This window comes from Giraffa tippelskirchi, chromosome 7, assembly GCF_054371585.1.
Source record: "Giraffa tippelskirchi isolate mGirTip1 chromosome 7, T2T-mGirTip1v1.2.pri, whole genome shotgun sequence".
NCBI classification, from domain to species: Eukaryota; Metazoa; Chordata; class Mammalia; order Artiodactyla; family Giraffidae; genus Giraffa; species Giraffa tippelskirchi.
The window spans coordinates 94,969,746-94,985,866 of record NC_137281.1 but is presented as its reverse complement, the minus strand read 5'-3'; the positions used below and the strand labels follow the sequence as shown (position 1 = coordinate 94,985,866).

The following is a 16,121-nucleotide window of genomic DNA, read 5'->3' as shown; positions in this document are numbered from 1 at the left end:
TGGCAAAATGACAATAACATTTGAAGAGGGTTTTATAAATTCAACATAAATATAATGCATATTAATCATAAATACCTCCAAAATAGTATGGGCCATTCTATGAACTTCTATACATTTTAAACCAGAATTTTCACTATTAGGAAACCTCAGGTAGGAAAGCTCATTGAACTGTGAAACCAGATCTTTGAGATACAAACCTACAGGGTCTTTAACAGCTGACCTGTGGGTGAATCAAAATCTCTGCCCCTTTATTTGCATTTATTAACAATTATGAAGGGATTGGAATGCATTTTGTGGCAAATAGCTGATGTTACTGCTCATTCCATCACGTCTACTAGCTTTGTTCGTAGTGATGCTTTCTAAGGCCCACTTGACTTACATTCCAGGATGTCTGGCTCTAGGTGAGTGATCACAACATCGTGATTATCTGGGTTGTGAAGATCTTTTTTGTAAAGTTCTTCTGTGTGTTCTTGCCACCTCTTCTGAGTATCTTCTGCTTCTGTTAGGTCCATACCATTTCTGTCCTTTATTGTGCCCATCTTTGCATGAAATCTTCCCTTGGTATCTCTAATTTTCTTGAAGAGATCCCTAGTCTTTCCCATTCTATTGTTTTCCTCTATTTCTTTGCACTGATCACTGAGGAAGGCTTTCTTATCTTTCCTTGCTATTCTTTGGAACTCTGAATTCAAATAAGTATATCTTTCCTTTTCTCCTTTGCTTTTCACTTCTCTTCTTTTCTCAGCTATTTGTTGGGCCTCCTCAGACAGCCATTTTGCTTTTCTGCATTTCTTTTTCTTGGGGACGGTCTTGATCCCTTTCTCCTGTACAAACTCATGAACCTCTGTCCATAGTTCATCAGGCACTCTGTCTATCAGATCTAGTCCCTTAAATCTATTTGTCACTTCCACTGTATAATCATAAGGGATTTGATTTAGGTCATACCTGAATGGTCTAGTGGTTTTCCCTACTTTCTTCAATTTAAGTCTGAATTTGCCAATAAAGAGTTCATGATCTGAACCACAGTCATCTATATGAACCATGAACTTCCAGATGTTCAAGCTGGTTTTAGAAAAGGCAGAGGAACCAGAGATCAAATTGCCAGCATCCACTGGATCATCGAAAAAGCAAGAGAATTCCAGAAAAACATATATTTCTGCTTTATTGACTATGCCAAAGCCTTGACTGTGTGGATCACAATAAACTGTGGAAAATTCTGAAAGAGATGGAATAGCAGACCATCCGACCTGCCTCTTGAGAAATCTGTATGCAGGTCAGGAAGCAACAGTTAGAACTGGACATGGAACAACAGACTGGTTCCAAATCGAGAAGGGAATATGTTAAGGCTGTATATTGTCACTCTGCTTATTTAACTTATATGCAGAGTACATCATGAGAAACGCTGGGCTGGATGAAGCAAAAGCTGGAATCAAGATTGCTGGGAGAAGTATCAATAACTTCAGATATGCAAATGACACCACCCTTATGGCAGAAAGTGAAGAAGAACTAAAGAGCCTCTTGATGAAAGTAAAAATGGAGAGTGAAAAAGTTGGCTTAAAGCTCAACATTCAGAAAACTAAGATCGTGGCATCCGGTCTCATCACTTCATGGCAAATAGATGGGGAAACAGTGGAAACAGTCGCTGACTTTATTTTGGGGGGCTCCAAAATCATTGTGGATGGTGATTGCAGCCATGAAATTAAAAGACACTTAGTCCTTGGAAGGAAAGATATGACCAACCTAGACAGCATATTAAAAAGCAGAGACATTACTTTGCCAACAAAGGTCCATCTAGTCAAGGCTATGGTTTTTCTAGTAGTCATGTATGGATGTGAGAGTTGGACCATAAGGAAAGCTGAGCACCAAAGAATTGATGCTTGTGGACTGTGGTGTTGGAGAAGACTCTTGAGAGTCCCTTGGACTGCAAGGAGATCCAACCAGTCCATCCTAAAGGAGATCAGTCCTGGGTGTTCATTGGAAGGACTGATGTTGAAGCTGAAACTCCAATACTTTGGCCACCTGATGCGAAGAGCTGACTCATTGGAAAAGACCCTGATGTTGGGAAAGATTGAAGGCAGGAGGAGAAGGGGATGGCAGAGGATGAGATGGTTTGATGGCATCACCAACTCAATGGACATGAGTTTGGGTAAACTTTTGGACCTGGTGATGGACAGCGAGGCCTGGCCTGCTGAGGTCCATGGGGTCTCAAAGAGTTGGACATGAGTGAGTGACTATACTGAACTGCACTGAACTGCTCATTATTTTTATTTATTTATATTTTCTAATTAGGACTTTGGTAGCAAAGCATTATATAAATGGTATGAGTGACAATATTCTGCATTAGTACAATGGATTGCATCAAATAAGTAGCATCTGGTTTATTACTATCCCTTTTCTTTAATTCAATATAAACACTAATAAGGTCTGAACCTCCCTGTTCTTTCTGAAATTGGGCTATGCAGTCTGTGAGAAAAAAATTCCCCTTTCTCATTTAGGTGACCCTGATGTTAGCTTCTGGGGCTTTCCCTGACCAATTTATTAGAATCTGCAAACTGGAGGACTCGTACCAGACCAAATTCTAGAATGCATTGTCTAAGCCTCCTAAGACCTCTAATCTGAAACCAAAGCTTATCTTAGAAAACTAGTAAATGCTGAATATCATCTTTCCTGGGAAAGCTGGGAACTTGTTCTCTTCCTTAACATGACTTTTAGAAATCTTTGATTAGTGTCAAATTGCTGTTTTTGCATCTTTGGGAGCAGTCTGAAAACTGGCACTGAAACACGGTAAGTGAAGTCTGAGGATGTCCTGGAAGCTGGAATATTACTGATTAATAATTGCTAACATTATGAGCCTACAGTTTATCTATTATTAGGCAAACTCTTAGGAAAAGGGTGCAGTTTAATTGCTAATTTAGAGGATGTTCAGTGTAGCAGTGAAAGTTAGCCACTAGGCCATCTTGCGGATCACAAAAATGGGCTTGATATGTGTTACAAATAGCAACAACAACAAAAAGGATTGTGGTTTTTTTTTTTTTTTTTTTGGCTGCAAGGCAGTTTATAGCAAAATAACTTACTGGAAGAGTAGAAGAGTTAAACTGGCAACATCAAAGTCAGGTTATTTGGGAATGCCACTGCTTTGGAGAAGCAGGGTCTTCTGCTGAAGCTAATGATCTATCTTTTGTGCACAGTATTCCCTGAAATCAACTTCAGGTAATGGGAAGTGACTTGGGGGAAATGCTCAAAAGATACAAAATTTCATGTAGCAGTGACATGGCCTGGATGATCAGAAGGATGAATGCCACCATGGCATCCTTCAGTATGTTCGAAAGTACCATTGTGTTCCATCTTGACTGCTCAGAGTACAGAGACATGAAAGTGGAAGATGGGGGGCCAATGGCTCTTGAGTAGGTCACTCTGACCTGAAAAAGCCCTTGGTGGGAGTGAAGAATTTGGCATTATGTGTCATTTTGCTGAACAGAGAGAATAGTATGAAAGAAACAACATGACACAACATTGTAAACCAACTTCAGTAAATTATATCCATAAAAAGAAGCAACATGAGTTCTACATGGTTTTATAGGTTTGTTATTATTAGTTGACTTTGGCCTGGCAATTTCTGTTTGTGGAATACTTTTGTCAGTTAAAACATATATGTACCTTTGAGAAATGGCGAGAGCTAAATGAAAATTATTAGTTTCACCTATATCCATGCGATCTCAAAGAGTCAGATACAAATGAATGACTGAACAACAACATAATTTTACACAAGTGAGTAAAGAACTGGACATGGAACAACAGACTGGTTCCAAATAGGAAAAGGAGTACATCAAGGCTGTATATTGTCACCCTGCTTATTTAACTTATATGCAGAGTACATCATGAGAAACGCTGGGCTGGAGGAAGCACAAGCTGGAATCAAGATTGCCGGGAGAAATATCAATAACCTCAGATATGCAGATGACACCACCCTTATGGCAGAAAGTGAAGAAGAACTAAAGAGCTTCTTGATGAAAGTGAAAGAGGAGAGTGAAAAAGTTGGCTTAAAGCTCAACATTCAGAAAACTAAGATCATGGCATCCAGTCCCATCACTTCATGGCAGATAGATGGGGAAACAATGGCTGACTTTATTTTTCTGGGCTTCAAAATCACTGTAGATGGTGACTGCAGCCATTAAATTAAAAGACGCTTACTCCTTGGAAGGAAAGTTATGACAACCTAGACAGCATATTAAAAAGCAGAGACATTACTTTGCCAACAAAGGTCCATCTAGTCAAGGCTATGGTTTTTCCAATGGTAATGTATGGATATGAGAGTTGGACTATAAAGAAAGCTGAGTGCCAAAGAATTGATGCTTTTGAATTGTGGTGTTGGAGAAAACTCTTTAGAGTCCCTTGGACTGCAAGGAGATCCAACCAGTCCATCCTAAAGGAGATCAGTCCTGGGTGTTCATTGGAAGGATTAATGTTGAAGCTGAGGCTCCAATACTTTGGCCACCTGATGTGAAGAGCTGACTCATTGGAAAAGACCCTGATGCTGGGAAAGATTGAGGACAGGAGGAGAAGGGGACGACAGAGGATGAGGTGGCTGGATGGCATCACCGACTCAATGGACATGGATTTGGGTAGGCTCAGGTAGTTGGTGATGGACAGGGAGGCCTGGCGTGCTGCGGTTCATGGGGTTGCAAAGAGTCGGACACGACTGAGCGGCTGAACTGAATTGAGTAAAGCACAGTTAGGAGGCTACATATGAAGGCTGCTCTAATGCTTCTACAAGTATTAGATCCACCGATACTGAAACCTGTTCTATCCCCAGTAGCACAGATGCGATCCATGCTGACCAATTACACTGGATCAAGATTACCCTTCTCTCTCGGTCACTTTATAGAGGCTCTGTGGGAATCACACCTGGCTTGTCTAGTCTGTAACTATGAAATAATCATCTTGTTTGGATTTTTAAAAATATTTATTGCTGATATTATTAAAGCAGAAGACAATATTTTTTAACTGTAGAACTACAGTATATATGTGAGAGAGGGCAGTGTTGGTTCACAAACTAGGGAGTTCACCAAATTAAATCTGAATCTGGTCCCCGTACACGTCCCTGGTGGCTTGGTGGTAAAGAGTTTGCTTGTGATGCAAGATAATTGAGTTAGATCCCTGGGTCATGAAGATCCCATGGAGAAGGAAATGGCAACCCACTCCCAGGATTTTTGCCTGGGAAATACCATGGATACAGGATCCTGGTGGGCTACAGTCCATGGGGTCACAAGAGTTGGGCATGACTTAGTGACTAAACCACCACCACCACCTGTCCTCTCGACATGGAGGGACAGGAGAGACCAAAGAAAGGGGCAGGACACTCTGGGTATGTAGGTGACAGGTTTAACCAACTAGGGAACTTACATATGAAACTTGGCTTGAGTGACTGCAAGATGAGTAGATCTTTGCACTTGTCTGCCAGAATCTTAAAAATTTATATGGTGATCTTAATAAAGTTCAAGCACATAAATCATCCAGATGATATCAATAACAAATTGCTCTCTCAAGGCTGTGTCCTTGAAAACAGCTGCTGCTTTGGAAATAGTGGGCAGAATGAACATTTGAAGGATGGGAGGAATAAGGACCCTCTGATTGCTTGGGTTCAACTTGAGGGTCAACAGGCAGTCACGTACAATCTGTGACTTCCTCCAACAGGTAGGGTACAAAGTTATAGAAAAATACAGAAGGAATAATGAAAGAAGAAATTGCAGATCTCCAAGAAAATGCTTAGACTTAGAGATATTGTACAGTTAATTAGTTGTATTAGTTTCTATTATTGCTATAACAAATTACCACAAACTTGATGGCTTAAAACAAACTTTTCTCCACAGTTCTGTGGGTCAGAGATCCCAGAGATCTTGTTGGGTGAAAACTGAAGTGTTGACAGAGTGGTGTTCCTTTTTGGAGTCTGTAGGGGAGAATCCTTTTCCTTGCCTTTTCCAGATTCTAGAGGCAGCCCACATTCCTGGACTCATGGCCTGCTTTCTTCTCCTTCAAATCCAGCAGCATCCTGCCTCTTTGACCCTTCTTCCATCAGTATATCTCGTCCTGTAGCTGAGAGATTATCTGCTTAAGAACTCATTTGATTAGAATAGGCTCACCTGAATCATGCAGGATTATCTCCTCAGCTCAAAGTCCTGTAACCTTAGTCACTTCTGCAAAGTCCCTTTTGCCAAGTAAGGGGACACATTCACAGGTTTTGGAGATTAGGACATAGGCATATTTGGAGACTATTACTCTGCCAAATTTGTTAATATATTCTGCTTTTCCTTCCCCCTGAATTTTTTCCTTTTGCTTAATCACACAACTTTATCTTAAGACTTTTATCAGTTCAATCTCTGCTCAATTTTTTGTTCATTCATCCATATGTTTTTATCTATTTATCTATTACTTGCACAAGGATCAAGTATTAGTAATATGGTTTATTATCTTCAACTATATCATAACAATATTAGTGGAAATGGACTAAATAATCTTATGAAAATGGAGAGATTTTGTGATGATAAAAACAGGATTTAACTATATTTAAAGAGGCATGGCATAGTATAAAGCCATTAGAAATTGAAAATAAATGTACAGAAAATATATCATGTGAAGAGTAAGTATTGTTCAAGGAAGGTGGTGTGGCTATGTCAGTATGAGCTAAGTAGATATTTAAGGAATGAGAATTGCCAGAGATAAGGAGAGACATTTCATAATGAGAAAGGAAGCAATTTACCAGAAATATATAGCAATCAGAAATGTATATGTATCAAATAATAATTACTTAAAATACATAGAGCAAAAACTGATAGAACCAAAAGGAGAAATAGACAAACTGACAATCCTTTTCAGTAATGGACAGAAAAAACTAGGCCAAAAAAATTATTGAGAATATAGATATGAATAACACTAGCAACCAACTTGACCTGACAGATACTTGTAGAATGCTATATTTGACAACTACAGACTACACATACTTTTCAAGTAAACATGATATTTGGAGAGATAAACCATATATTGGGCTAAAAAATAAATTTCAACTAATTTTAAAAGATTGAAGTTTAATAGATGATGGAGTCAATAACTAGAAATACATAGCAGTAACATATTTAGAAATGCTCCATGTATTTGGACATTAAACAGAATTTCTATAATGACCAATGGGTTGTAGCTGCTGCTGCTGCTGCTAAGTTGCTTCAGTCATGTCCGACTCTGTGCGACCCCATAGACAGCAGCCCCCCAGGCTCCCCTGTCCCTGGGATTCTCCAGGCAAGAACACTGGAGTGGGTTGCCATTTCCTTCTCCAGTGCATGAAAGGGAAAAGTGAAAGTGAAGTCGCTCAGTCGTGTCTGACTCTTAGCGACCCTATGGACTGCAGCCCACCAGGCTCCTCCGTCCATGGGATTTTCCAGGCAAGAGTACTGGAGTGGGCTGCCATTGCCTTCTCCGATGGGTTATAGAAGAAATTGTAATAGAAATTAGAAAATATTTGAACTCAGCAGTAATTCAACATCTCAAAACTTACGTGATGCGCTGCTCAGAGCAAAATTTATAGTTTCATATTAGAAAATATAAAAAAAGATTGAAATAAATTATCTAAGCCACCACCTTAAGAAACTATATAAAGAAGAGAATATCAAATGCAAAGTAAGTAGAAGGAAGGGAATAACAAAGAAAAGGAGAAATCAGAGAAATATAAAACAGATGAACAATAAAGAAATAAGAGCTCAATGTGACTGCTTTGAAAATAGTAATAAAATTAATAGATTAATAGACTCCTATGAAAACTGTTCAAGAAAAAAAGAGGGAGAAGTATACATCACGATTGAAAGAAGGGCTCACTACATATACTGTAGGTAGTAAAAGGATAGTGAGAAAATATTATGAATAATGTTATTTCAATAAAATCAGTAATTTAGATGAAATAGAAAAATCCCTAAAAAAATGTAAAATACCAAAACTAGTATGCAAGGAAATAGAATATCAGAATAGAACTAAATGTATTAAGCAAACACATAAGAAATAAATAAATAAAGTTCATAGTAAAAGTCTTTTTCCACAAAGAAAATTCCAGTTCAGATGATTTCTGTTGTGAAATTTATTAATTATTTTTAAAAGACCTAAAGCAACTATTAAAGAGAAAGTGTAATACTTTCAGGAAATAGAGGAGGGGGCACTTTTCACTTCATTTTGTGATGCTGACATAACCCTGAGACCAAAAGCTGACAAAGGTGTTGCCCTTCTTTCCCTGAAAAAAAAAAAAAAAGCCTAAGAAAATAGTTGTAGAAGGGCATCCCTTCAATCTTCTAACAGCATTTATGTAAAGTCTATAGTTAACACTCTCCTTAATGCTACATGACTAAATATTTTCCTCCTAAAATTGGAGAAAGGCAAGGATGCCTCCTTCTACCACTTTGTATTTAATATTGTAGTTGCAATGAGGTGAGCCACAGCAATTAATACATAAAAACTAGAAAAGAAAAAGCAAAACTGTTTGTGTTGCACACTATGTAAAAGTGTGCATATATGAAAATCTACATGTAAAATCCTAAGGAATTTACAAAGCAACTACTAGCAATAATTGTGAAGTTGGTAAGTCAAAGTTTCAAGATACAAGGGCCGGTATAATAGCCCCGAAGAATTGATGCTTTTGAACTGTGGTGTTGGAGAAAACTCTTGAGAGTCTCTTGGACTGCAAGGAAATCCAACCAGTCCATCCTAAAGATCAGTCCTGGGTGTTCACTGGAAGAACTGATACTGAAGCTGAAACTCCAATACTTTGGCCACCTCATGCGAAGAGTTGGCTCATTGGAAAAGACCGTGATGCTGGGAAGGATTGGGGGCAGGAGTAGAAGGGGACGACAGAGGATGAGATGGCTGGATGGCATCACCGACTTGATGGACATGAGTTTGGGTAAACTCCGGGAGTTGGTGATGGACTGGGAGGCCTGGCGTGCTGCGATTCATGGGGTTGCAAAGAGTCGGACATGACTGAGCGACTGAACTGAAATATAAATATCAGTAGTAGTTTTACTTATTTGTAGCAAAAAGTTCAAAGTATTTAAAATAGCAAAAATAAGACAAAATACTTATGCATAAATATAACAGAAGATGTACAAGGACTCTGCACCCCAAATTATAAGACATTGTAGAAAGAACTCACGGAAGACTAAATATATGGAGAGAAGCTCATGAATAGGAAGACTCAACAGTTCTAAAATATTAGATCTCCCCAAACTGATCTATAGATTCAGTGCAATGAAAAAAAATCCCTGTCTTCAAGAGAGAGCTTGTGCTACGTGCTAAGTTGCTTCAGTTGTGTCCGACTCTGTGCAACCCCATGGACTGCAGCCCGCCAGGCTCCTCTGTCCATAAGCTTCTCCAGGCAAGAATACTGGGGTGGGTTGCCGTGACCTCCTCCAAGGGATCTTTCTCAAGCTCTAAGAAAGAGCTGAGATGATTCTAAAATATGTATGGAACCAATCAAGAATAGCCAACACAATCCTGAAAAAAGAAAAATCATTTGGAAGACGTATTATTACTCTTGACTTCATATTACCAAAATTTCAACACATTCAAAACAAATGAATAGTGCAATCTGTAATTCTTACACACTACCTCCCAATTTTAACAAGTATCCACTTTTGGCAGCTATTGTTTTGTCTACATACTCTCTACTTAACTTTGATTATTTCTTCTTAATTTATTATCTTGTTGTTGTCGTCCAGTTGTGTCCGACTCTTTGTGACCACACTGATTGTTACACTCCAGGCTTTCCTGTCCTTCACTATCTCCTGGAGTTTGCTCAGACTCATGTCCTTTGAGTTGATGATTCCATCCAACAATCTCATCTTCTGTTTCCCCCTTCTGCTTCATCCCAGCATCACGGTCTTTTCCAATAAGTTGGCTTCTTCACATAAGGTGGCCAAAGTATTGGAGCTTCAGCTTCAGCATCAGTCATTCTAATGAATATTCAGGGTTGATTTCCTTTCAGATTGACTGGTTGGATCTCCTTGCTGTCTAAGGGACTCTCAAGAGTCTGGACTCTATGGGAGAGGGCGAAGATGGGATGATATGGGAGAATGGCATTGAAGCATGTAAATTATCATATGTGAAACGAATCGCCAGTTCAGGTGTGATGCATGATACAGGGTGCTCGGGGCTAGTGCACTGGGATGACCCAGAGGGATAGGATGGGGAGGGAGGTGGGAAGATTCTGGGTTGAGTAACTGAGAATGTATTACAACATTGTTTCCTTCTGCTACTTGGAGATACCTACATGACCCACAGTACTGAGGGATGTTAGCCCTGTCTATAGCCTTTGCCAATAGTTTTCTATGGGAAATAAATATTTCTTGATCTTATTGAAACCACTGGGCAAACATTGCTTCAAGAAAAATCCCACAGCTGCTCTTCCTACTGCATTTCTCCTAGCTCCTACAAAGATATTCTATAGCTGCCACTGTTAGGTGATAATGTGTGTTAGTCATTCAGTCATGTCTGACTCTTTGCAACCCATCAGGCTCCTCTGGCCATGGAATTCTCCAGGCAAGTATACTGGAGTGGGTAGCCATTCCCTTCTCCAAGGGATCTTCCCAAGCCAGGGATCGAACTTGAGTGTCCCACATTGCAGGCATATTCTTTACCGTCTGAGCCACTAGTTCAGTTCAGTTCAGTTCAGTCGCTCAGTCATGTCCGACTCTTTGCGACCCCATGAATTGCAGCACGCCAGGCCTCTCTGTCCATCACCAACTCCCGGAGTCTACCCAAACCCATGTTCATCGAGTCGGTGATGCCATCCAACCATCTCATCCTCTGTCATCCCCTTCTCCTCCTGCCCCCAATCCTACCCAGCATTAGGGTCTTTTCCAATGAGTCAACCCTTCGCATGAGGTGGCCAAAGTATTGGAGTTTCAGCTTCAACATCAGTCCTTCCAATGAACACCCAGGATTGATCTCTTTTAGGATGGACTGATTGGATCTCCTTGCAGACTCTCAAGAGTCTTCTCCAACACCACAGCGCAAAAGCATCAATTCTGCGGTGCTCAGCTGTCTTCACCGTCCAGCTCTCACAGCCATACATGACCACTGGAAAAACCATAGCCTTGACTCGACGGACTTTTGTTGGCAAAGTAATGTCTCTGCTTTTAAATATGCTATCTAGGTTGGCCATAACCTTCCTTCCAAGGAGTAAGCGTCTCTTAATTTCATGGCTGCAGTCACCATCAGCAGTGATTCTGGAGCCCAAAAAAATAAAGTCTGACACTGCTTCCACAGTTTCCCCATCTATTTCCCATGGAGTGATGGGACCAGATGCCATGATCTTAGTTTTCTGAACGTTGAGCTTTGCTTTAAGCCAACTTTTTCACTCTCCTCCTTCACCTTCATCAAGAGGCTCTTTAGTTCTTCTTCACTCTCTGCCATAAGGGTGGTGTCATCCGCATAGGCTGACAGGGCCTAGGCTGGGCGGGGGATGGGGCCGGCGGCGGTGGCAGCGGCGGCGGCGAGAGGAATTACCCAAGCCCCAAGGTAAGAGAAACCCAAGTAAGACGGTAAGTGTTGCGAGAGGGCATCAGAGGGCAGACACACTAAAACTAAAACTACAGAAAACTAGCTAATCTGATCACACGGACCACAGCCTTGTCTATCTCAATGAAACTAAGCCATGCCGTGTGGGGCCACCCAAGACGGATGGGTCATGGTAGAGAGGTCTGACAGGAAGTGGTCCACTGGAGAAGGGCATGGCAAACCACTTCAGTATTCTTGCCTTGAGAACCCCATGAACAGTATGAAAAGGCAAAAGGATAGGACACTGAAAAATGAACTCCCCAGGTCAGTAGGTGCCCAGTATGCTAATGGAGATCAGTGGAGAAATAACTCCAGAAAGAATGATGGGATGGAGCCAAAGCAAAAACGATACCCAACTGTGGATGTGACTGGTGATAGATGCAGAGTCCGATGCTGTAAAGAGCAATATTGCATAGGAACCTGGAATGTTAGGTCCATGAATCAAGGCAAACTGTAAGTGGTCAAACAGGAGATGGCAAGAGTGAACGTCGACATTCTAGGAATCAGCGAACTAAGATGGACTGGAATGGGTGAACTTAACTCAGATGACCATTATATCTACTACTGTGGGCAAGAATCCCTTAGAAGAAATGGAGTAGCCATCATGGTCAACAAAAGAGTCCGAAATGCAGTACTTGGATGCAATCTCAAAAACGATAGAATGATCTCTGTTCGTTTCCAAGGCAAACCATTCAATATCACGGTAATCCAAGTCTATGCCCTGACCAGTAACACTGAAGAAGCTGAAGTTGAACGGTTCTATAAAGACCTACAAGACCTCCTAGAACTAACACCCAAAAAAGATGTCCTTTTCATTATAGGGGACTGGAATGCAAAAGTAGGAAGTCAAGAAACACCTGGCGTAACAGGCAAGTTTGGCCTTGGAGTACAGAATGAAGCAGGGCAAAGGTTAATAGAATTTTGCCACGAGAACGCACTGGTAATAGCAAACACCCTATTCCAACAACACAAGAGAAGACTCTACACGTGGACATCACCAGATGGTCAACACCGAAATCAGATTGATTATATTCTTTGCAGCCAAAGATGGAGAAGCTCTATACAGTCAGCAAAAACAAGACCAGGAGCAGACTGTGGCTCAGATCATGAACTGCTTATTGCCAAATTCAGATTTAAATTGAAGAAAGTAGGGAAAACCACTAGACCATTCAGGTATGACCTAGATCAAATCCCTTATGAGTATACAGTGGAAGTGACGAATAGATTTAAGGGACTAGACCTGATAGATAGAGTGCCTGACGAACTATGGACAGAGGTTCGTGACATTGTACAGCAGACAGGGATCAAGAAAATCCCCATGGAAAAGAAATGCAAGAAAGCAAAATGGCTGTCTGAGGAGGCCTTACAGATAGCTTGGAAGAGAAGAGAAGCAAAAAGCAAAGGAGAAAAGGAAAGATATTCCCATATCAATGCAGAGTTCCAAAGAATAGCAAGGAGAGATAAGAAAGCCTTCCTCAGTGATCAGTGCAAAGAAATAAAGGAAAACAACAGATTGGGAAAGACTAGAGATCTCTTCAAGAAAATTAGAGATACCAAAGGAATATTTCATGCAAAGATAGGCTCGATAAAGGACAGAAATGGTATGGATCTAACAGAAGCAGAAGATATTAAGAAGAGATGGCAAGAATACACAGAAGAACTGTACAAAAAAGATCTTCACGACCCAGATAATCACAATGGTGTGATCACTCACCTAGAGCCAGACATCCTGGAATGTGAAGTCAAGTGGGCCTTGGAAAGCATCACTACGAACAAAGCTAGTGGAGGTGATGGAATTCCAGTTGAGCTATTTCAAATCCTCAAAGGTGATGCTGTGAAAGTGCTGCACTCGATATGCCAGCAAATCTGGAAAACTCAGCAGTGGCCACAGGACTGAAAAAGGTCAGTTTTCGTTCCAATCCCAAAGAAAGGCAATGCCAAAGAATGCTCAAACTACCGCACAATTGCACTCATCTCACATGCTAGTAAAGTAATGCTCAAAATTCTCCAAGCCAGGCTTCAGCAATACGTGAACTGTGAACTTCCAGATGTTCAAGCTGGTTTTAGAAAAGGCAGTGGAACCAGAGATCAAATTGCCAATATCCGCTGGATCATCGAAAAAGCAAGAGAGTTCCAGAAAAACATCTATTTCTGCTTTATTGACTATGCCAAAGCCTTTCACTGTGTGGATCACAATAAACTGTGGAAAATTCTGAAAGAGATGGGAATACCAGACCATCTGACCTGTCTCTTGAGAAACCTGTATGCAGGTCATGAAGCAACAGGTAGAACTGGACATGGAACAACAGACTGGTTCCAAATAGGAAAAGGAGTACGTCAAGGCTGTATATTGTCACCCTGCTTATTTAACTTATATGCAGAGTACATCATGAGAAACACTGGGCTGGAAGAAACACAAGCTGGAATCAAGATTGCCGGGAGAAATATCAATAACCTCAGATATGCGGATGACACCACCCTTATGGCAGAGAGCCACTAGGGAAACCCATAATAATTAAATGGAAAAACAAGGTGTTAATGACAACTTAAGAGGAAAGCAAAACTTCTATGTTGCATAGTCATAGTTGCATGCTAAATATTTTCACATGAAACAGTAGTAGTAATACTGATTATTGAGTCAACTTACTGGAATCCAGTATTATTTTAAGTACTTTCCATATATTAACACCCCACCTCATAACTACTCTTACCCCTCCTACCCAGATTAAGAAACTGAGAAACAAAGATGTGAAGGAAGTAGCCTGGCTCAGTTCCTATACTCTTAACTGGTGTCATGGATTGCCTATCAGAATGTTATCTAACCTTATTGGCCACTCACGATAATAATTTTTTCTGATGTGGATATTTTGTTCCCTTTTTGCAGATAGTTAAACTGAGGTCAGAGAGACTAAATGAGTGAATTACATTCTACAACTTGTAAATTGTATCTAAAGGTGTTCTGAGTCAAAAGCTGGTACTCTTTTATATACATTTAAACAGAACAATTATTTATATACACTAGCTTATCAACAGTATATTTTTAGTCTACCTAGTTTATATTTTATGTATAAGAGGATATTAAAATGTTATAAATTAGAGAGCTATAAAACATAGAGTTGTGTATTAAATTGGATTTAGCAAGTTGATTCATTAAAGAAATAAGTAGAGGCAAGAATTTGGATTACAGTAGTTTGTTCTCAGGCAAGACAGTTTAACCAATATGGGATGTTATCACTGTGCCTGCCTGTCTTTTCTGATAAAAACAAATTAATAAAATGATACACTTTTTGATATCATATCTAGCTTTTTGTCCAGAGAAGACAATGGCAGCCCACTCCAGTACTCTTGCCTGGAAAATCCCATGGATGGAGGAGCCTGGAGGGCTGCAGACCATGGGGTCGCTAAGAGTTGGACACGACTGGGCAACTTCACTTTCACTTTTCACTTTCATGCATTGGAGAAGGAAATGGCAACCCACTCCAATGTTCTTGCCTGGAGAATCCCAGGGATGGGGGCTCCTGGTGGGCGGCCGTCTATGGGGTCGCACAGAGTCAGACACGACCGAAATGACTTAGCAGCAGCAGCTAGCTTTTTGCTGGCAAATTAATTTAAAAATTTGATACATAAGAGGAAATCAAAGTAGTGAAATAGTTTATATGAAGAGAAATCAAAATTCATCCTATAATAATGACTGCCTAGAGAGAAATATCCTACAATTCAGTTGAGTTGCTCAGTCATGTCTGACTCTCTGCAACCCTATGGACACCAGGTTTCCCTGTCCATCACCACCTCCCAGAGCTTGCTCAAACTCAAGCCATTTAGTTGGTTATGCTATCCAATCATCTCATCCTCTGTCATCCTCTTCTCCTCCTGACTTCAGTCTTTCCCAGCATCCGGGTCTTTTCCAATGAGTCAGCTCTTTGCATCAGGTGGCCAAAGTATTGGAGTTTCAGCTTCAACATCCATCCTTTCAATGAATATTTAGTGTTACATCCTTTAGGATTGACTGGTTTGATCTTCTTGCAGTCCAAGGGACTCTCAAGAGTCTTCTCCAACACCACAGTTTAAAAGCATCAATTCTTCGGTGCCCAGCTTTGTTTATGGTCCAACTCTCACATCCATACATGACAACTGGAAAAACCATAGCTTTGACTAGATGGAACTTTGTAGGCAAAGTAATGTCTCTGCTTTTTAATATACTGTCTAGGTTGACCATAGCTTTTCTTTCAAGGAGCAAGCGTCTTTTAATTTCATGGCTGCAGTCACCATCTACAATGATTTTGGAGCCTGGGAAAATCGAGTCTGTCACTGTTTCCACTGTTTCCCCATCTATTTGCCATGAAGTGATGGGACCGGATGTCATGATCTTAGTGTTTTGAATGTTGAGTTTTAAGCCAGCTTTTTCACTCTATTCTTTCACTTTCATCAAGAGGCTATTTAGTTCCTATTCACTTTTTTCTATGGGGGTGGTGTCATCTGCGTATCTGAGGTTATTGATATTTCTCCCGGCAATCTTGATTCCGGCTTGTGCTTCA

General features: G+C 40.4%; 2 long non-coding RNA genes across 2 annotated transcripts in view; both read left to right on the top strand.

Moving 5' to 3' along the window:
• Window positions 1–16,121, top strand: part of LOC145512757 (uncharacterized) — a 347,069-nt gene that overhangs the window by 162,435 nt on the left and 168,513 nt on the right. The window lies entirely within an intron of this gene.
• Window positions 276–9,439, top strand: LOC145514204 (uncharacterized). Its single transcript, XR_014059911.1, has 3 exons — window positions 276–1,782; window positions 4,259–4,578; window positions 8,892–9,439. It is a non-coding gene; the product is annotated as an uncharacterized LOC145514204 (long non-coding RNA).